Here is a 23,199-nt window from a genome sequence, read left to right as displayed (position 1 = left end):
GGTGATAGTTGATAAACTTACCAAGTATGCACAATTTTGTGAACTATCCCATCCTTTTAAAGCCAGTACAATTGCTACTACATTTCTAGAAACAATTCAAAAGCTACATGGAAACCTAAAGATTATTGTAAGTGGTAGAGATCCCATTCTCACTTGTTTTTTTGGATGAAATTATTTTCTTATCCTGGTACTCAATTAGCTCATAACTCATCTCATTATCCTTAATCTGATAGGAAAATTGAGATAGTGAACAAATGTTTGGAAGGATATCTTCGTTGCTTTGTCTCTACTAAACAAACACAATGGGTCAAGTGGTTACCTCTGGCTAAATGATGGTATAACACTTCCTTCCATGTTACAACAAAAATGACCCCATTTATAACACTTTATGGATATCATCCACCATCCATCACATCATATTTAAGAGAAAATTTAAAGTTTCAAGAAGTGGAAGATCACATTGAGCATAAAAAACAAACTCTCAAACTCTTAAAGGATAACCTAACTCTGGCACATAATCAAATGAAACAACCAGTAGATCAACATCATAGTGAAATAATTTTTGATGTAGGCGACCTGGTATTTTTAAGACTATAACCATACAAACAAATGTCCCTCAAGCAAGCTAAGAAGGATAATTAATTATCACCCAAGTAATATGGTCCTTACAAGGTGTTGCAAATTATTGATAATATGGCATACAAATTGGAGCTTCTTTCATTTTCCTAAGTACACCCATTTTCCATGTTTCATGCTTAAGGAAGGTTATTGGTGAAAAGCTCCCTGGTTCAAACAATATTGCTAGAACTTGATGAGAAAGGAAAAATCATATTGGAGCTCGAAGTAGTCATGGAAACAAGAACTTGAAAGCTACATAATCAATCAATTTCATAGTATCTCATTAAGTGGAAGAACTAACCCGCTGATGATTCCACATGGGAAGAAGAGAATTTTATACATAAGCATCAATAACTACTCAAGAGTTGATGACACAACCTTTTTGAAGGAGAGGGGCATGTTAGGTCCCTATAATACTAGTGTAATGCCCTTATTGTTATTGTTAGTGTAGCCCCCCTTATTGTTTTTGTTGTGCCTATGTAGCCCTCATATTGTTATTGTTGTGTCCCATAGAATCCCACTATTGTTGCTGTTTTGCCCTTACATTATTATTGTTATGTGGTATCTGATTATATTTTGACTCCTTAGACTCCTATATATACAAAGGAGGTATTTTCAATTGTATCTGTCAGGCCAGGCAGTAACTCTCCAAAGGCAGAAAAAATTGATTCGTGTATATTCCATAGGTAACCCATTGTTATATACAATAGGGAGTGATTGTTCAGTTCATCTCCCGATGACTGTTCACCTTCCCAATTTATTTATTTACATAAAATTCCCAATCATGAAGATTAGGTGTCAACATTCCCCCCTTAATCTGAAGGGATGTTGGTGAGTCCAAGCATCATTTTGAATCGTTCAAGCTTTTCCCTTCCAAGTGCTTTGGTGAAGATGTCTGCAATTTTCTCATTTGTGGAACAATGACAGAGATGGATTGTTTTGGCCTCAACATGATGTCGAATCAGATGATATTTAGTATTGATATGCTTTGTTCGATCATGGAACTTTGGGTTCTTGGCCAACTTTATTGCAGAGGTGTTATCAATCATGAGTGGAGTTGATTGTACTTGTTTTACCTGCAAATCTTCAAGAATTTTCCTGAGCCACATAATTTCTTTCGTTACTTCAGCTGCTGCCACGTATTCTGCTTCTGTTGTGGAATTTGTTGGAACTGATTGTTTGCGTGATCTCCAGGAGATAGCTCCTGATCCAAGACTCATAGCATATCCTGAAGTAGATACCCCAGTTTCTTTGTCTCCATCGAAGTCTGAATCAGAGTATCCAATCAAGCTGAAGTCCTCCACCTGTGTATACTTGATTCCAAGGTCTTGAGTTCCCTTCAAGTACCTTAGAACTCTTTTTGTAGCAGACCAATGTCCCTCACAAGGCTTTTGCATGAACTTGGAGAGGATTCCAACAGTAAATGAAATGTCTGGTCGGGTAGTAGTGAGGTAGATGAGACTTCCTACAAGCTGTCTATACTTTGTTGCATCCTCAAATTCCTTTCCTTCAATAGATGTGAGCTTTAAGTTTTGTTCCATTGGAGTAGAAAGAGGATTGCATTCTGTCATGCCAAATCTGTTTAACAAATCTCCAATGTATTTCTTTTGAGAAAGAAATATGGCTTTTGGATGTTGGGTTACTTCAATGCCAAGATAGTAATGAACATAGCCCAAATCAGTCATTTCAAAACTTTTCCCCAATTCCTTCTTTATGGATGCAATGTAGCTTTCATTGTTCCCTGTCATTAAAAGATCATCTACATATACCACAAGATACACAACTATTTTTCCAACTTTCTTGACAAACAAAGTTGCATAATCAAGATCAAAATGATTGAAGTTGAGTTTCAGAAGATGCTCAATTAGTTTTTCATACCAGGCTCGCGGTGCTTGTTTGAGGCCATACAAGGACTTGAAAAGTTTGCATACTTTATGTTCATTTCCTTTCACAGCAAATCCTTCAGGCTGGGACATAAAAACATTCTCTTTTAGATCTCCATTCAAGAATGCAGTTTTTACATCCATTTGATGGACTTTCCAACCGTTCTGAGCTGCTAGTGCAAAGAGTGTCTGGATGGTGACCCATTTTGCTGTGGGGGCAAAAGTTTCCTCATAATCGACCCCTTCCTTCTATGCAAAACCTTTTGCCACAAGCCTAGCTTTGTGCTTGTCAAGTGAACCATCAGCTTTGTACTTGTTCTTGTAGACCCACTTGTAGCCAATTGGTTTGGTTCCAAATGGAGGATCAACCAGCTTGCAAGTGCCATTCTTTATGAGAGCATCATACTCCTTTTGCATCGCTTCTTTCCATTCATCCTGAGAAGCAGCTTCTTTGAAGGAAGTTAGTTCAAAATCTGTAGACAAGTTCAATTCACAATCATACGTAACATCCATATCAACAGGTGAATTAGAGTCATCTACATCACCTCCATTTTGTCAGTATGAATTTCTGGTTCCTGTTTTTCCAATTTCATCATGATCAACACTTTCAAGTGTCTTTGTCAGCAACTTTGGGGGACCTTTCTGAGATGGTCCAGGCTGCTCTGTTGATTGAGTTGGGACTGAATCAAGATTGAGTCTCCCAATTCTATCAATCACATCACTTAAAGCATCATCCGTTGTTGGAGTTTCATGCAGGGGAGATTGTTCTTCAGAAGAAGATTCCACATGTTGATCTAGTATAGGAATCCCCCCTTCAAGATGTGGAATCTAATTATCAAATTCTTGAAATGATTTCATTTTTGCGAATCTATCCAAGCGATCAAGTTGCCGCTCAACAACATTGTCAGATTTGGATGATTCAAGAAAAATGACATCTCTAGATACAACAAACTTTTTATTTACATCATCATAGAGGCGGTATGCTTTAGAGGTGTTTGAATACCCCAGGAAGATACACTTATGACTTCTAGCACCAAGTTTGTTTCTATGTACCTTTGGTATCAAAGCATAACAGGTGGAACCAAAGATCCTGAGATGTTTTACCGAAGGAACATGTCCATACCACAATTCATAAGGAGTCTTGTTTCTTATAGCATTAGATGGACATCTATTCTTTATATATGCAACACATAGAACAACATCAGCCCAAAACATTATCTTTACATTTTTGAAGAAAAGCATGGACCGTACCATATTCAAGATTGTTCTATTCATTCTTTCAGCTACACCATTCTGTTGGGGATTATAAGGCACAGTTGTTTGATGTTTGATCCCATGTTGGCGAATATAGTGTTCAAATTCATTTGATGTATATTCTTTTCCATTATCAATTCAAATAGACCCAATATGAGAGTGTGCATCATTTTCAATCCATTTATGAAAATTCTTGAATGTTTGAAAAGCATCAGATTTGTTCTTCAATAAATAAACCCAACACATTCTGGTGTAATCATCAATTAATGTCATGATATATTTATTTCCATTTGCAGAAGGAACAAGCATTGGACCACATAAATCTGAATGAATGAGTTCAAGCTTCCTATGTGCTCTTGAATGTGAATCATGAAAACACTGTTTGCTATGCTTTCCTAGAATGTAAGCATCACATTGCTTATGTTTCCTAGGAATTGTAGGCAAACCAGCAACACCATTTTTCTTCAATAAGCAGAGACTGTCATAGTTTAAATGTCCAAATCTACCATGCCATAATAAACTTGATGGAAGTGTACCTTCTTCATGATGAGAAATATATGAGAAATGTTGTGCATGAGCAGAGGTTCCTTGCAGTTTGAGAAGTCTTTCTTCTTCTATTCCCCTCATGACAAGTGAGTGGTCAGATGCTTTTCTCACCTCAAGCTTGCCATCAAACATATGAATGGAGTGACCTTGCTGGCGAATCTGGACCAAGGACAACAAGTTTCTCTTGAGCTGTGGGAGATATAGAACATGATCCAGAAGAAAGTCTGGAAGACCAGGCAGTTTAAGCCTGATTGTGCCAATCCCTGATGGCTTGATTTTTTACTGATCTGCAAAGTATACTGCTCCATCAACATTGTCAGTGAAATCTTCAAAAAAATCTCTTTTATGAGTCATATGATAGGTTTCACCTGAATCAAGCAACCAATCATTTTTCGAAGAAGCAAGTGAAGCATTAAACAAATCTTCATTTACTCCAATGTTACATTGTGCCTCAATATAGTGAGCGGATTCAGGTGCTTTACCTTTGTCTGTATCATCAGTTTTACCTTTCTACTGGTTTCTTTTCTGCTCAATTTTGTCCCATGGTAGCTTGCATGTAGAAGCATCATGTGATCCATTTCATTTGCAGCGAATGCAATGCAGATCTACCTTTTCTCCTTGAGAATGTCTGCCCCCCCTACCTCTGAAGTATCTTCCTCTTCCTCTTCGTCCACCTCTTCCTCTTGTAGAATCTTGAGCAGGATGCTTTTCTTTATGAGCAAGGCACACAGTCTCTTCGGAAGATTCAGGAGCTGTCTTCTTTCCAAAGGCTTTCTCTCTTTCAGCAAACTTTTTCACAAGAGAGTCAAAGGTTATATCTTTAAGATTTCCATTTGCTTGTAAAGACTCAAGATAATTGGAGTAGGTAGGATAGAGTGCCTTGAGAAAAGCAATAAGAGGGATATCTAGCTCAACCTTAGTGGATTTAATATCATGCATTATAGACTTTACTTCAGATGCAAGAGCAAGAGGATCATTATTTTTTAGTTCAAGAGTGAAGAGTTTAATCATGAGCTGAACAACTTCAAGTGCAGAATGTGAGTCATAGAGTTCTTTCAGCTTTTGTAAAGCTTCAAAGGCAGTTGAATATGATGAAATATGGCGACTTACTTCTTCATTTACAGATGCTGCGATTAATGCATAGGCTTTACTGTTCTTGTTTTCCCAAATGACGAGCTCTTTGTCTGATGTAGGCTGCACTGGGTCATTGTCTCCTTCTCCGACACACACTCCTTTCCACAACTCATTGAAGATGAGGGTGTGTTTTATCATCCGGGACCATTCAGGATAGTTCTCCTTGCCAGTGAGAACTATTCCTACCATAGAGATGATTGAATGCATTCTGTAAAAAATACTTCTGCTGATAAAAAAAACTTTTGCTGATAAAAAGAACTTCTGCTGATAAAAAACTTCTGCTGATAAAAAACTTCTGCTGATAAAAAAAAACTTTCTGCTGATATACAATGAAGTTGTACTCAAAAGGGCAACTCTGCTGATTTCAAATTCTTTATGCACTCAGTTTTCTTCAAATGTCTCCAAAATTTATAAAATATCCTCCCCTTTCATTTTCTTTTAGTGGGATTCCTTTTCTCGAGACAAGTGCAAAGAATAATGTTGAAAAATCATTTATGACCATGGCATCAGAGATAAAAAAAGGATGGCAAATCAGCCGACATTGAACACTGGCAAATCTGGCAGAGTGAATGTTGGTGGGAGTCAGCCTATTCCACCAAAGAGCGGCTGCTGTTCATAGTTTCGAGTCTTGGAACTCAGGACTGTTAAGTAATTCTACATAATGTATGCGGCTGCTGGTCAAGTAATTCTACATAATGTAGCGGCGATGTTATGGTTGCATTAGGTATTTGATGCTCGATGCCCAAGTTCAAACATCAAAACAAAACGATAAGGATAATGCAAACGCTTTCAAACATCAAAACGATAATACCACTTGCCGTGAGCACTGAGAATTCAAAACTCAAAATGATAATACCACTTGCCGTCAACACTGAGAATTCAAAACTCAAAACGATAATACCACTTGCCATCTGCACTCAAACGTTAATACGACTGTGCATTAATATTCAAGCGTTAATGCAAACGCACAGTAGTGCTCTTTCTCGGCTCCAGGAAAAAAAGAGCTGGCATTCAGAGCGACAGTAGTGCTGGCATTCAGAGCTTGCAATATCCCGATGCTGGTGATGTACTTGGAAAGTATGGACACGTATTCTTTTACAACTGGTCTCCTTCGTTGTATCAGCTTATCGAATCTACCATTCAACAGGAAGGACTATTGACGCTGATGGAACTTCATGTGGCCCTTCAAAATCGTCATAGAATAGCGTTCTCCTTCGTTGTATCAGCTTATCGAATCTACCATTCATGACAGTCATGGCCCTTCAAATGCACAACACACCACGGTAATTCAACGCACAGGTATATCAGCCTCAGCGTTAGGTAGACAACGTTCAGTGTTTGATCAATTAGGACAGAGAAGAATGACAGAGATTTGACAGAGAATAATGGTAGTAGAGAGGAGTTACAACACAGAAAATGTCAAAAATGGGGTGGCCTCTCATACCGTGACAAACGAGAAGTAATTCCGAATGAAATACAAAGCCTGCGTGCCACCTTAACCAGAGAGGGCGAGGAAGAAATTATGGCATGGTCTGACTGCTTAGAGAGAGACAGAGGCAGAGGAAAAGTAGTGCTCTGGACAGAGGCAGTGGCAGCAATGATCAGGACAGAGGCAGTGGCAGAAATGATCAGGAGTTACAACTATTTTTAGAACTGGCTCTGATACCATCTCAGGCCAGGCAGTAACTCTCCAAAGGTAGAAAAAACTGATTTGTTTATATTCCATAGGTAACCCATTGTTATACACAATAGGGAGTGATTGTTCAGTTCATCTCCCGTTGACTGTTCACCTTCCCAATTTATTTATTTACATAAAATTCCCAATCATGAAGATTAGGTGTCAACAGTAACATCTAATAATTTTTCATTTATGTGATATAAAGAATTTTTCTCCCTCAAAGAGGCTAATTTTCAAGTCGTTTATCTATCTTTTCTTCTGTTTGTGATTTGGTTGCATAACAGACCTCATGGGCCATGTAATTAATAACTATCCAATGCTTTAGATCCTAATCCATCCACTCTGCTAGTGTAAATTACACTTTTGGATTCATTAACCAAGAATATTAAGTCCTTGTACATGAACCAACTCAATTTCATTATACCCTTTCCATTGTTCGTTATATTAGTGCCTCCCTTGAGCAGATACCAACTCTAGTAGTGAAGGACCTCACTATTCAACATCAATAATTTTTCCAAATCGAGGGAAAACCAATTGTTGAAATTAGTCTCCTTTCCATTAAAACTTATGAGAATTCCATGAAATTAGTTTATCTCTCAACCTCCATGGTACCTTGATTGTCTAAAAATTCATCATTTCATCTAATATACATTGAAACATCCTTTGTATGCTTGATTTTCCCTTGGTCTAAACATTGGTGGAACCTTCATCCATTGGTTTCTTATCTTCCTCTTTAGACATATCTTGTGTGAACCAAACCTCTCATTCCTATCACTATAAGGAGAACACATTGTAGATGAGATTCTTAGAAAACTTCACCACTTTTTTTTGTCATTTCCTTGGTTAAAATGTAGGTCGGAAGCTAAAGCCTTTTTTGAAGGTTTTTTCTATGGTGCACCTCCCTTGGAACAATGCCTTAGTGTGCTAGACAATATAACACATCAACGTTAATATAATTAGGAGAATTGGTAACCATATTATTATAAAATAATAATAAAATGTCACCTTTAATTTAAAAAAAAACAAAATGCATATTGGTGTTCCACAATAAGTCAAGAGTACAAATAAACAGGTGAAGGGTGAACCAAATCTTGTTATAACAATTGATTATTTAGAAAAAACATTTAATTTGAAAAACTAAAGCGCTTTACTAGTGCACTTGGAAATGCAAATGACACCATTGCATATATATAATGCACTTCATGCTTACGCCTTAAAAAATATAAATTTTCATAACTAAAAAAAATAACAAGGCACAATGGTGTGTTCCTATGCTCCCTAATGAATGAATGTGTCTATACCATAGGTGCACTATAAAAGGGTAAAATAAAAACAAAATTACCAAACTAAATTTCATCATCACATTTCCTTTAGTGTGTCCAACCACTCACACAATTACTAGTGTTCACCTTCCATGTACAACCATGCCATTTTCAGTGCTCTATAATGTTGTTTTCTTTGTTCAATAGCTTCAGAAGTCAATAGCTTCATTTTTTAATTTTGAAAAATAATGCGCGCTTAAGTGTTTTGTCTATGAGGAAAAATACACCTCCTCAGGTGGGAAGAGTCTAGGTAAGTTGTTTATTACCTCCTCATTTTCAATTTTTCTAGAATAAAATTTGTAATTGGCCGTAAATTTGGTCATTTTTGTATTTTTTTATATTCCACATGGCGCATTTCACAAGTTTGGCTCACATTAGACCCTTCAACAATGCTTCCTATGAATTTACTAGACGTATCATTAGTGGTACACCAAGGGGAACACCCTATTAATTGTGAATTATAAAGCACAATGCACCGAAATAAGTTGGAAAGCATAAATAGTATGCATGTCTTAGAAGATACATTGACATTATCAACACAGTTCATGAGTACATTAACATTAATTCCTAGTAGGGGCACCTTGTTACTAGTGAGCTATAAAAACAAGGCATTAAAAATCTTGTCTCAGATTCACAATGAGCCCTATCTTAGAAGAAGCACCAACGTTCACATTAGTGTGTTTTGGACAAAAAACACATATATGTGTTGTAAATTACAATTCAATGAATGGATGGTGTGTATATTTTTATGATATTCATTGGTGTGCATATCAGTGTATATGTGTGTGTATACCTTGTTTGTTGTCTTTGTAGATTTGTCATTATATAGATGAGTAGTTATTCCTATCATGTAGTGAGAGTGAGACTATTAGGATTTGTGAATCGAGGTGAATGCAAATCCTATAATGCACTATAGGATGAAAAGTTTCTAGAAGATGCAAAAAGGAAGATTTTGTACAAGTTTTTAGAAGAATTTCAAATGGGCAAACACTTGTGTATTACACCTCTTCTTTGGCATGACTTGTTGTGATGGTGGAAAATTTTAGGAAATTAAATATATCTCATAAAGATAAAATTTATAGTGATGTTATATGGAAAAGGATGTCAAAAAGGTAGAAATCTTGAGGAGATGTGATATGTTGCGTAAAGAAAATATCTATGCGATATATCACAAGGAAGAAAAGTTTGGTCTATGTGATATATTGTATGCATGCATCACAAAAGACATAACGTTTTGGGAACCCATTGTATGTTTATCACACCTCTATTAAACGTTGGAATGACATGTCATGATGGTCGAAAATTTGAGGACACATTAAATGAAACTTTGGAATAGTGAAATATGGAAAAATATGTCATAGAGGTAGAAAGCTATATGATATGTTGCATGAAGAAAAGAATAGTTCGATGTATCATGAGGAATAAAACTTTTTATCCATGTAATATGTTGCATGCATGTATCACACAAAATAAAACTTTGGTATGATATGATTTTGGAACACCATTGTATGTGTAACACACATTTTTAAAACTTTCTTGTGACATGCTATGATGGTGGAAAATCAAGTATGCTGTATCACACAAAAATAAACTTTGATGTGGTGTGTTTCCAATAATTTATTTCATGTTTTAGACATGTTCTTCTCCTATATCAATTGAACTAAAACTAAACTTCACGGGGAATGGAAGTGCATGTGATTTCTTAAAGAAATCATTATGCATAGACACAAAATGAAATAAGATATAATTAATTGACTATGTGATCTATTTTGTTTTTAGAAACTTATCATCCAAGATTCATAGATATCTTATAAATAATTTTAAGAGTGTAAGAATATCTACGTTAGTTTACTTGATCAACTTTAAAAATATAACATTTCAACCTTTTGATCCTATAACGATGTAATTTTTCAACCTTTAAGAGAATTTTCTAATTATTTTATTAGTCCCTTTTATTATGAAAAATATATACCATAACAAAGTTTAGTTAATTTAATCACTAGAATTAGTTTTGGTTAAACCATTGTATTCCATCCATTTCTCATCTCATTTCCCATATACATTTACTAGAAAAATGTTTTATGACTACTCAATATTCAATTTAGACTCATTTAGTTTATTTTTTTAGTTCCTTTCATTTTCACTTTGAGTCAATATGGGATGGTAGTTGGCTTCATCCACATTAAAGTGTGTATTATTTAACTTAAAGGTAAGTGGTCATATTTTATATTAAGGCCATCAATACCAACAATGTTAATAACCAAATTTATTATTATTCCATTTGATTACCTAAATTTAATATGAACTGTTAGTTTAAGGGGGCTTGACCTAAGTTTAGAGTGTATTGTGCACCAACAAAACCCTCAACCACTGTCCCTTTCGGAAACGACCTAAATCCAGATCGCAAGCTCACCCGAAGTGGTTATGGGAGGTTGCAGAACCATGTTCCTGCAACCAGAGGGATATATGCACTATGACACCCATGTGTTCAGTTAGGACTTATAGCTATCTACAACTTTTTGTACATGAATAACTTCATGTTGATGATTAACTTCATGGATGGGTAATTAAGGCATAAGCATAACAAAGAATAGTATAACATGTATTCTTTTACATAATTCAGTAAAAATCATGCATGATGATATAACAATGGATAATGAACATAGAAATATACTCAATATTTTGCCAAAACTTCATCTTTATTAATAAGGATCTTCAATACATACACTTCTCTAACTTGCACACCCAGTTGCAAACTCCTCCAAGCCTCTGTGCACTTAGCTGCAGAGCCTTCCCCAAAACACAGACACAAAAAATATGACCGATTATGAATTCTATCTATGTTTAGCTAGTTATGTTTGAAAAAGTATTACATATTCTTTATATAGGCTTCCTTACTACAAGACCATGGTCTACATACCATGGATCCGACAAAAGAATGGACTAATACCCAAAACTCATTACAAAATAAAGGAATTTTGACCCCCACAAAGCCCCTAAACACTACACAATGAATAGAAATTCGCCAGGTCCACGCTCTCTCTCCTCAAAATGTGGAGTCGTTGACGAAAAATTGGACCAAGTTGGGTTGTGCTCAACATGCCCCCAACACTCACTCGCGACTCGTCCTAAGTCACTCAACAATGATTCCTTTGATTTTCGCTGCAATTCCATTGTAGACTTCATTAAATTGTTGGACTATCTATACCATTTGTTTCTCATTAAGGGACTTTTGAGGTCTAAAATGGGCCTCCTAAGGAAAATGTACAACCTGTTAGTGCTCGAATCTGCCTTAGGCTGAAGGAAGGTAGGTTCAAGGCAACATCAAACCAAGCTCAGCCTTGTAGCTAGCCCTACGAGGACAAGAGAGGGCTCTCTCCAGTCAATCTCGATAAAATGAGCACTCAGGTGCGAGATGACTAAAAATGGGAACTGATTTTAGGCTAGTAAATTGGATAGGAAAAGGGTAATTTGATAAATGACTGGGTTTTCTGGGTAGCGTGGGATCGAGAATAGCATGAGCAGGGAAATTAAATCCGAGACACAGATTATCTCAGGAGGCAAGACAGGCAATAAATTTAGCATTCAATTTTGACATTATATGGAATGAAAAGAACGCTGAGAGGTTGACAAGGGCAATAGATGAATCCTTATCAAACAGAAGAAAACACAAAACATGAATACCTTCCCAAGGCAGAGCAGCAAACTGGATTCTGCCTTTCTCACTTAAAAGTATTCATTTAGAAATGATTATGAAATGAAATGGAAACATAACAAGCTACATATGAAACAAAGGAAAAAACAAATGCTGAATTCACACCACAAGAATCTCAGGAGTCAGAGCTGTATCTTTTCATTAAATCCCTGTCAAAAAACTGTACAGTGAAGTTTTCCTTCACAGCTCTCCCACTGTTTTCCAGAACTCAGAACCCTTTACAAATGATTTTTTATGCCATAAATAAGCTCCACTATGAGAAAACAAATCGATCCAAATGGGGAGCTGTTACAACTAAAATCCTGAGGATATGAAATGAACCATCCATCTGTTCTATAGACAGAACAACATTTCATTATTTCACTTGAAACCTTTTTGATGGCCAATAAAAAAGGCGACAACTGTAGCTGCAGATCATAACTGAAGTGAAGAATAGGAAATCGAATCTTGTTTCTCTGCCCTGGTAGATTTCTCTGATTTAAATTTTGGCTTTTCGATTTCCAACTTTTTGCCTTCCCTGTGCCTTTTTCACCGCTTGGTTCTCGACTTTTTCACCTTTTGTGTCATTCAAGGCCTTCTCCTTTATGCACTGCTTACAACAATACTGATGTGTTCAACGCTTTCTGTGCAAACACAAGTGCTTCAAGTAACGAGTTGCTTGCAAGACTATTGGCACCATGAAGTCCTGTATAGGCAACTTCACCAGCTACATATAGACCCATTATAGGTTTCACTCCATGAAGTTTAGCTTGAACCCCACCACACATATAATATGTAGTTGGCACTACAGGTATAGGACTTTCTATTATGTCAAGGCCATACTTCGAACACTCAACAACAATATTTTGGAAATGATACAATGTTTCCTCCTTGGTTCTGTGACTTATATCCAATAGAACATATCTCTCATGCCGTTTCTTTAATTTATCATCAATACTGCGTGCCACCACATCTCTAGTTGCAAGTTCTCCTCTGGAATCACACTGTGGCATGAACCTTTCCATAGCTTAATTGTAAAGAATACCACCAGCCCCACAAATAGTTTCACTTATTAAAAATGCATTTTCTCATGTATGAGGTTTAATTGGTAGACCTTCATCAGCTAATGCAGTTGGATGAAATTGTACAAACTCCATATTTGAAATAACTGCAGATGCTCTATGTGCCATCGCAATACCATCACCAGTTGCAACACGAGGATTTGTGGTAGTAGGATAAATATGTCCAGCCCCACCAGATGCAAGTAAAGTTACCCTTGAAATGAAGCAGACCACCTCATTAGTGTCGGTGTTCAATGTGTCCACACCGTGACAGTAAATATTTGATCCATCCTCAAACGTAAGCAAGTCTATGGCAAAGTGATGCTCAAACATGGTGATGTTGGGGTTATTAACAACAGCCTTCAACAGAGCTCGCTCAATCTCTCTTCCTGTCATATCTGCTGCATGAACAATACGGTGATGAGAATGCCCCCCCCCCCCCCCCCCCCCTTCTCTAGCAAGATTTAAGCTACCATCTTCACCATGATCAAAGGATGCACCCATGGTGATCAATTTTTTAACTCTATCTGGGCCTTCTGAGCATACCACCTTTATAGTCTCTTTATCACATAAGTATGCACCAACAACAATAGTATCCCAAATGTGGTTCTCAACAGAATCTGAAGGAGCAAAAATTGCACTAACACCACCTTGTGCATAATTTGTATTACTCTCATGTGGTTCAGCTTTTGTGATGACCGCCACAGACCCATGTTTTGCAACTTCAAGGGCATATCTAAGACCAGCCACTCCACTACCAATGATAGAAAAATAAAAATATTTAATTGAATTGGCACTTGATTTGGATACATGAACTGCTTTTGGAGATTTTCTCTCTTCATTGTCTATGGAGGCCATGCAAAGCTGAGGGCTCTGAAATCGCATATTTTCAAATATCCCCAATGTATATCTTTTAATCCTTTTCTTATAGGTGAAGTTCTTCAGCGATGTTGGGGACAGTAGTGAAAGTTGTTTTTTGCATTTTATTCCTCCTTGAGTGCATTGCAATGGATAATTGGCCATTGTTTTCCAGTACATGCTTTGCATTCATCATAGATAATCTTGTGGAAGAGTTCCTTATATAATTAGTTGGTAGTCTCTTGTCCATTTTTCATTTGAATAAAAACCAATTTTCAATAAACACGCCTTTGAACGAAGACTTTGCCAGAAAATCCATCGGCGACATGAATTTGATGGCCATAAGAATGCCGACATTCCACCTGTACATCTACGGTTCTGTAATAATCCACGGTCCAGGCTGCAATTTCTCCTTTAATACCACGTGCATCCAAATCGCAACAAATTCATTACTATATATTAGTAGGATCAAGTTGTATGATTATGTGCCCTTTTTCACTTTGAGCAAAGCCACATAGTTCCTTTATGCACCCTTTATCACTTTGAGCAGCCTTTGCGTGCCCAGAATGGAGATAGACACATAGTTTCTAAGGAATAAACGTACATACGTTTAAATTCAGCTCCAGCTGAAAAGACATAGGCGTTTTCCAACCATGCATCGGTCTGAGCTGTCTCAAACGAATCACAGAATACATCTATGGCAATTGCCTTCACTCCAGAACGTTGTATTTTCTTTAATGCATTGCGCCTCAATATCTTCTCTTTTGATTGCACAGTTGCCAAACCCATGCTTTCGATACCTTGAGACTAATGCACGAGAAAGAGCAACATCTCTCTCAACTGTTGGGCATGGCCTCTGACAGTAATAACGAAGAAATTCACGAGAACCAAGCATCTTGCATGTTGTTCCATTTTCAAACTTTCTTTGGATTACCAGTTCAGCCCCTCCAAAGCCAAGTTCAATATTGACATTGAGATTTTCTTCTGTGGGGACTATTTGCATCCCACTTTCGTCCGCGTAACTGCTGCTGTAGTCATAAAAGTCGTCTAAATCACTATCTTCTTTTTCATCTCCATCTCCGTAGTGTAATTTGCAGTGGTTTTTAGAAATCATATGCTTCCTAACAGCTTCTAGACTTGGAAATGGTTTTCGTTTCTCATTGCAATACCAACACATAAAATCGTCGGTCACCTTGAGGCCAAGATAGCTTAGTAATCCATGGAGATCTTTCAAATATTCAGCATCAGGAACAAAAGTCCATGCATCTTGTGCATATGCTCTACATAACTCTCAATGGTCCCATCTGGCCTTCACTGAACCACTTCTCTATGCAAACTCGTTCATATGTTTGTCGAGAGGAAATAATCACAAGGTCAGACATTAATTTCAAGGAAATTGGACATCTGACTTCTTCAGGAAGTCCTGGCAGCATGCCTATTGAATTTCTAGAAGTTTTCTTGGTTTCTAAGTCCAATGAATGAGGTTTGGATTCATGTTGATCACTCTCTCTTCCATTCATGTTAGCTTTCTCTACAAAATTTCTCACTGGTGGAGAACATGTATCTAAGCTCAGAGGATCAAGATTATCCCAAGCAGGGAAAATTTTAAGAACCCCCCCAAATTTATAAATATAATAAATGGGCGAATCTCCATGGTATATAGGAAAAATGGAAGGCGATTTTATCAATAATATAATATGTATATATAATTTTTTGGCGAATCTCTCACCAGGCATGGCGAATATTTTACTCAATTATAAAATCTTGTAAGATCTTGGCGAGTCTTTCACTAAATAATAAAACTTTGTAAAGTCCTAGTGAATCTTAGCATAGGCTACATGCTGGTTTAATTCCCCCATTTAAATAGGCTACATTCTAGGTGAATACCATGGGTCAATACCATGTGCCATTTTGGTGAATACCATGGGTCAATACCATGTGCCATTTTGGTGAATACCATGGGTCAATACCATGTGCCATTTTTATTTTTATTAATTCTAATATTAGGGTTAATAATGGTTTTTTGCATGGTATTAATAACAATCTAGTCCATGGTATTTGTCCCATAGTATTTTGGCCATAGGTTTAACCTAAATATAACCCATTTTTTGAGTGTTCCTAAATATAAGGTGACTTATGGAGTAAATGTAAAAAAATGTTTTATTTGTTTACCATACCTCTTGTTTATTTATATTTTTATTAATTTACCATACCTCTTTTACAAATATGGTATTTGGCCCATAGGATTCACTTAAATAAAACCTCTTTCTTGAGCCTTCATAAATAAAACGAGGGTTATGGACTAAATATAAAAAGAGGTTTTATTTATTTACGATACGTCTAGTTTATTTATATTTTTATTTATTTACCATACCTTTTGAGTAAGTATAAAAAGACATTTTATTTATTTACCATACTTCCACTTTACTTATATTTTTAATTGTTTGCACCCTTACATGTATATAAGGTGACTTATGGAGTAAATATAAAAATGTTTTATTTATTTATTGATCATACCTCTCATTTATTTATATTTTTATTAATTTACCATGCCTCTTTTATAAATATGGTATTTGGCCCATAGGATTCACTTAAATAAAACCTATTCTTGAAAATGGGCAAATGGGTTCACTTAAATAAAACCTATTCTTGAAAATGGGCGAATGGAAGGTTGTAAGTCCTAATTTCAAGGGCTAAATTTACCTTTTTTACCCTCTCCCTTAAAATAAGGTGGGCTATTTGAGGTGATTTGTAAAAATGTACTATGATACAAAATATTCGCCCACTAAAAATTTAAAACCCCTTAATTTCACCAAAGGGTGAACATTCGCCCCTAAAATCATCCTTAATCCCAAGATGCATTTCTAAATAGCTTGCTATATTTTCTGAGTAGATGCAGGAGATAAAAAATGATAGACTCCTTCCTTTTATCTTCCTCACAGCAGGATTTATCAAGCTGCTTCTTTAGACCTCTTTTTTCAATCGACACAGCTCTTGAAGATACCATGCCCAACCTCATAGCTGCGTGATGAAAAGTTTCTAGTTCTGATATGTCATTTAAACCACTGGGATCCTTGTTTTGCCTCAGCAATGTAATAACTCTATCACCAATTTCCTTTTCTGATGGCTCAAGTTCAAATGTTGTTTTCTCAAGCTCCTTGAAAATTTCAGCAATCTGCCAGGCTAAGGAATCTGGCACAAGAACTTCAAGACGCTGTAAACTTTGAAACAAGTCGTCCTTGACCCTTTCAAATTTTATCAATAGTGCATCCCCTGTAATTGCCAAGTACAATTTGCTGCAGTCTGCACAGTGTCGAAGAAGCGATTTGGCCTTTTCAAGTGCTAAATGAAAGGCACATAACGCCTGAATACCTGACTTACGCCTTGGACGTGCTGCTTCCATTGCAGGAAATATTTTCATCATTTTAATCACAAGCCTAGCAAGTTGTCTGCACATTTCTCCATGTAGCTTAGCATCATTAGAAGCTGACAAGAATTTCTCTACAGCAGCATCCATAGTCCCCATCCAATTAAAAGGAAACGCTAAATTGGAGAAGAATTGAGCTGAAACAAATTGAGTTTTTGATGAATCGATGATGAATTTCGGCCTTGGGGCTCTGTGCGCCGCGCCCTTCTGCCTGTGCACCACGCCTTTTGTGTGCACTGCACACGTGTTATTTAACATGGCGTGATAGCGCCCAGTGTGTCGCGCGCCCTCTGTGCGCCGTGCCCCTCTGCCTGTGCGCCGCGCTGAATGTCAACACACCATCGGCCCTCTAAAATCACAGCTCCGTTCCTCAAATTTCAACACGACTTTCTCCTTTGGATTTTTTGATATCCTTTGATGCAAATGGATTAATAACTTATATAGACATGGAGAAATATCTTATATAGACATGGATTTCAACTTTTGTTTCTCATTTTGTAATGTTTTTGGCTTTGGTGCTTTTACATTTAACACAACTCTGACATTTGTTTCCTCACTGATTTTCTGAGCTTGAATGATGAAATTGTTCTTGTTTTTTGTAGGGATGACTGATGTTGAATTCGGCAAAGGATCATGGCGAGGCTGCATGTGAACATCTTCAACTGAAAAACTTTGAATAATTTCATATTTGAAAGCGAATTTAAGGATTTCTTCTTCAAAACAGAGTTTTGAAGAAGAATCCCTCTTGAGTATTATTTGATGATGAAATTTTGTAATGGAAACTGATTTGGAACCTCTCATGTAGACTCAGTCGACAAAACCTTGGACTCAAGAATTAAAATGACTCTTTTTGACCAAAATGGCATTTGATGACTGCAAATAATGAAAAATGAACCTTGGTGAATTAGACTCTGACAAAGGACTGACAAGACTGAGTCTAACACAACCAAAATAAACTTTATAAGAACCAATAGGATTCAAAATGATGATGTCAACCATGGGGGATGATTCACCACTTTTGGAGTAAAAAAGTAAGAAGATTAAGAAATAATAAAATAATAAAACTACTTTTTCAACTCTTATTTTCAAATTATCTCCCTAAGGTTTTACACAAATTTTGAGTGGAAGTACTCATTGGATGTAAAATTTAATTCCTCATCCAAAGAGTACCCATGTTGCATACTTTTGATGGAACCTACTACACAAAAAATGAGAAATAGATGGAAAAACGTGATTGCAATCACATTTTTCATGTATTTCTCAATTTTCATGTAGTAGGGTCCATCGAAAGTATGCAACATGGGTAATCCAGGGATGATGAATCATATTATGCATCCAACGAGTGTTTCCGCTTGAAATATGAGTAAACCCATAGGGAGATAATTTTAAAATATGAGTTGAAAAAATAGTTTTTCTTTTTTCCCTATAAAATTTGATGATGTCATCTAATCTTATTTTATTATTTCTACTATTATTTTATAATTTTCTTAGGAGGCCCATTTTAGACCTCAAAAATCCCCAAATGCCTCTCAACACACCTCCTCCAACAATGCCTCTATGGTTGGGACAATAACCTTTTGCAGTATTTTTGCCTCCCTTTTCTTCAACTCTTTGAGCCTTTCATCCACTACCTGAGAATGTTTGAGGGCACATCTGGCCATGGTTGAGTCCTTGCTTGCAAAATGTTCTCTTTCCTCTGAAGGTGATCTATTTGCTTTTGGAGGTTCTTTACTTCAGTAATACTGGTGAGCTTCTGCAAGATTGGTAGGGTCTTTACAGTTGCCAATATTTCATCGCATTGCTTCTAGTTCACCTGTAATTCCTCCTTAATCTTTTGGATGTTTGGATCCTCCTGTGGTGAGGTCCAAATATGCATTATGTCATCCAATAATTTCCCAGAGTTTGCTACTGTGTCAGAGATGCCTTTCAATGCCACCTTTAAGTCTTTCTGCCTATGCTCCTGTACTTTTGGTGGTGTGGTTGGCTGAAGCCTTATTTGCAGCTCTGATAACTTCACTTCATACTCAAATTTTATCTTTTCCAACGTATTCTTTGACTCCTTGGTCATGAGGGTGAGCTTCATGACCTTCTCTGCTAGTGGTTCATCCTCCTCGACCTTCACGTCTGGGATTGTGCTACAAGTATCTTCAATGGGTTTTTCCAACTGCCGTTGTCACTGACATACATCGTCTCTTTGCTTAGCCACCTACTCCAGATCCTTCTTTAGTGTAACTTTCTCCTTTTCCACGTGTATCGTCAACACCGAAGTTTGTTGTTCCCGCTCTCGTAGCTCGGTTGTTAAACTTTGATGGAATTTGTGCAACACTTGAATGGGCAGTGCAGAAATATTTACGTTGGTGGCCTTCCATAAGTTGGCTCATTCTTTGTCCTTTGGTGTGTCGAATTGTAGTGCCCCAACTTGCACCTGTAAAATTATAACGCCGAACTGTGTCTCTATTATTCACTCTACCTGCAGTGGCGGAGTTATTTGTTTTTCTTTTTTTCTATGTATGGCGACGCCTTCAACTCCTCGATGCCCTGCTATACCTTAGCTAATATCATTCTATAACAATTGTCAATTTTGTCCCAGGTGTCTGTTGTGATCTCTTGGAACTTTTCTCCAATATCGTCGATGTCCCCATCTATGAGAACAAGCACTTCTATGCCCTTGGACTTATCTACTTTCTGTTTTTCCTCTTGCCTACCACAATTTTTGTTTCTCTCCTTTTGACAATAAAATGTGACTCCTCTGATGCTCCTGCATCACTAAGGGATTCCTCATTCTCCTGCTCTATTTCCTCTGTTTCTATCTCTGCATCCTTTCCACTTATACCTGCATCATGTGGGGTACCCGATAACAAAACCATTTGTTGGTTTATGGGGGCTTGACCTAGGTTTAGAGTGTACTAAGCACCAAGAAAACCCTCAACCACTGTCCCTTTTGGTAACAACCTACAAGCATATCACACTCTCACCCGAAGTAGTTATGGGAGCTTGTAAGACCAGATTTTTGCAACCCTAGGGATATCCGCAGGGTGGTGTCTGTATATTCACTTACGTCTTATATCTATCTACAACTTCACGTACATGAATAAATATTCACTGATGATTAACTTCATCGATGGTTACGTAATGCATAAAAATAACAAAGAATAGTATAACATGTATTCTTTTGCATAATTCTTAAAAAACATGCATGATGATATAGCAATAGCTAATGAACATAGAAAGATACTCAATATTTTGCCAAAAATTGTTCTTTATTAATAAGGATCTTCAATAGACACACTTCTCTAACCTGCGCACCCAACTACAGGTGGTCTACACACTCAGCTACAGACTCTTCCAAGCCTCTTCACACTTAGCTGTGGAGCCTTCCCCAAAACACAGACTTAGAAAATATGATCGATTATGAATTCACTCTATGCTTAGCTAGTTATGTTTGAAAAAGTATTACGTATTATTTATATAGGCTTCCTTACTACAAGTCCATGGTCGACATACCATGGATCCGATAAAATAATGGACTAATACCCGAAACTCGTTACAAAATAAGGGACCTTTGAGCCTCCCCAAAGCCCCTAAACATTGTGCGATGAATATAACTTATCTAGCTTTGCTCCTGATCCAGGTGGATATTGGTGGCCACTCGCCTATTCCACTTGAACCCCCACCATTGTTTCTTTTAGTTTTTTAATTTCCTTATTTGTAGCACAATTTACTTTTTTTGGCAGTTTTTCAGGTCTTGAACTTTCAGAGTCGTTTTGAGGCCCTAAACGACATTTTTCTGGGGAAAACCAGGACCAATATGGAAGACTAACCAATTTTGGTCATTCAAAAGTCGTAGTCCTCGGATAGATCTTTCTAACGAGGTATTATGTGCATCAAGCGAAGATCGTATGCCAAATTTATGACCCTGGGAAGTTGATGTACCAATTTACACAGACAGGGCCCATAGTTTGGCGCTTCATTTCCTAGAGTTAGGTTTTTGTATGTTTAGGGTTTTCCATTGTTTATCAATAATAAATAGGCCTTTGAGCCTCATTGTAATAAAGTTCAAAGGCATGTATCCACCACATCTCTTCTCAGAGATAAACTACCATCGCCCGAACTAGTCTTATTTCCATTCTATTTGTAAGCATATTTCAGTATTTGATATTAATGAAATGAAGTGTTATTTCTACTACATATTTGTATTTATGGTTATATCTATAATTTGTTGCATTCCTATTTAAATATGGATCAGCTCCTCAAAATGCAGAGTCTTTGACCAAAACTTGGACCAAGTTGGGCTACGCCCAACATGAATAAAGATAATTGTAAGAAAACACGTCCCCGCCTTTAGGGAGTGCATGTAAGGCATATGTTGAAGCATCACAAATAGCAACAAGAGTTATAATATATCCAAAAACATAGGTAAGGTAGTTGACGGTGCTCAAATTGACATCTTTTTAGTACCTATCCAATACCTTTTTCCCATTTCCATCTCATCCTAATACCCTTTTCATCGATAATGATGCATTTTTAATCAAGGTATAATTATCCTCTTAACATGTGATTTCAATACTTATTTTTATGATTTTTTAGGATATTTCCACCTTTTTGCGCTAACAAGTGGTATAAAATAAACAAGGCTACACAGGTACCTTCCAAGCGCATTTGCCTTAACTCTCTCAATAATTGTTGTAACACTTTATGAGGACACATGTTGCAACTATTGAGTGTGAGCTTTTGTAACTCTTTGTTTGAAGTATACTTGTTGGAAGTATGAACTACTAACACTCACGTTGCAACTCAAGGTTTTCACCAATGCTACAACTCTTCATTGTTGTGACTCTCAAATATTCATCGCTGCAACTCTTAGCTCTCCATTTTTGTGACTTGCACCACATGACTATTACTACAACTCACTTAGGACCATTCCTACATTTAAGGAAGGATGTTGTACCTCCGTTACAATTGTATCATCACATCAGTCAAGCAGACAAATACCATCTGTGGATTGGCCAAGTAGTCAAACAAACAACCTACTCATGAAGGAAAATTACAAAGGAAAATGGGTGCTAAGAAAAGAATGAATGACTCAGCAACCACTTGTCATACAATTTATTAAGTTAGCATGTGCTTGAATTTACTACCTTTTGGAGAAAACGATGTAATACGACATAGTAGCCTAATTCCCATAATTGTCTATCAACCTATTTGATTAATTTAGAGATGAACAACACGTATAAAGATATGTTCTCTCCTTTATTTGGGTATCCTATTTAGTAATAATGAATGAACCAACTTTTTTATTTATCTCTATGTCGTAGTTACTTTCTTGCAATACAAGTTCCATTTCATTCATATTTAAATGAAGGTGTGTTGAACATATAGAACTTTACTTCTTTCATAAACTGACGGCTCTTCTAAGGAGGTAAGCCCCCTCCTTAGCTAGGTATTTTCTATACTTTATGAAATAGCTATAATATTTCTTATATTTATTTTATTTCCAACAATTCTTCTAATTAATATTTAGTTGTAACTTTGATATTTCCTTTGCTACAACTCTAAATTTTAAAGTTTTTTAACTATGATATTTCATATTGTTGTAACTCTGCATTGTATCTTTATTGCTGCAACTCAGTCATTAACATTGTTATTAATTACGAACTAATCATTTTCATAAGATTTATAAAATAATTCGTGACTTAGGTCGTTGCTGCAACCCATATTGCCACA

The 23,199-nt window shown here is 36.7% G+C and overlaps 2 pseudogenes; both read right to left on the bottom strand.

Annotated features, from left to right (window-relative positions):
- Positions 1-12,743: 12,743 nt before the first annotated feature.
- Positions 12,744-14,213, bottom strand: LOC149217353 (L-aspartate oxidase 2-a, chloroplastic pseudogene; annotated as a pseudogene).
- Positions 14,214-16,893: 2,680 nt separating this feature from the next.
- LOC149217352 (U-box domain-containing protein 6 pseudogene) lies at positions 16,894-17,733 on the bottom strand (annotated as a pseudogene).
- Between the last annotated feature and the right edge of the window lie 5,466 nt (positions 17,734-23,199).

The sequence above is a fragment of the Pinus tabuliformis genome, chromosome 1_1 (genome assembly GCF_031772625.1).
Source record: "Pinus tabuliformis cultivar Carrire ecotype Pingquan chromosome 1_1, CPIR1, whole genome shotgun sequence".
NCBI lineage: Eukaryota > Viridiplantae > Streptophyta > Pinopsida > Pinales > Pinaceae > Pinus > Pinus tabuliformis.
This window is presented reverse-complemented; position numbering and strand designations above follow the sequence as displayed.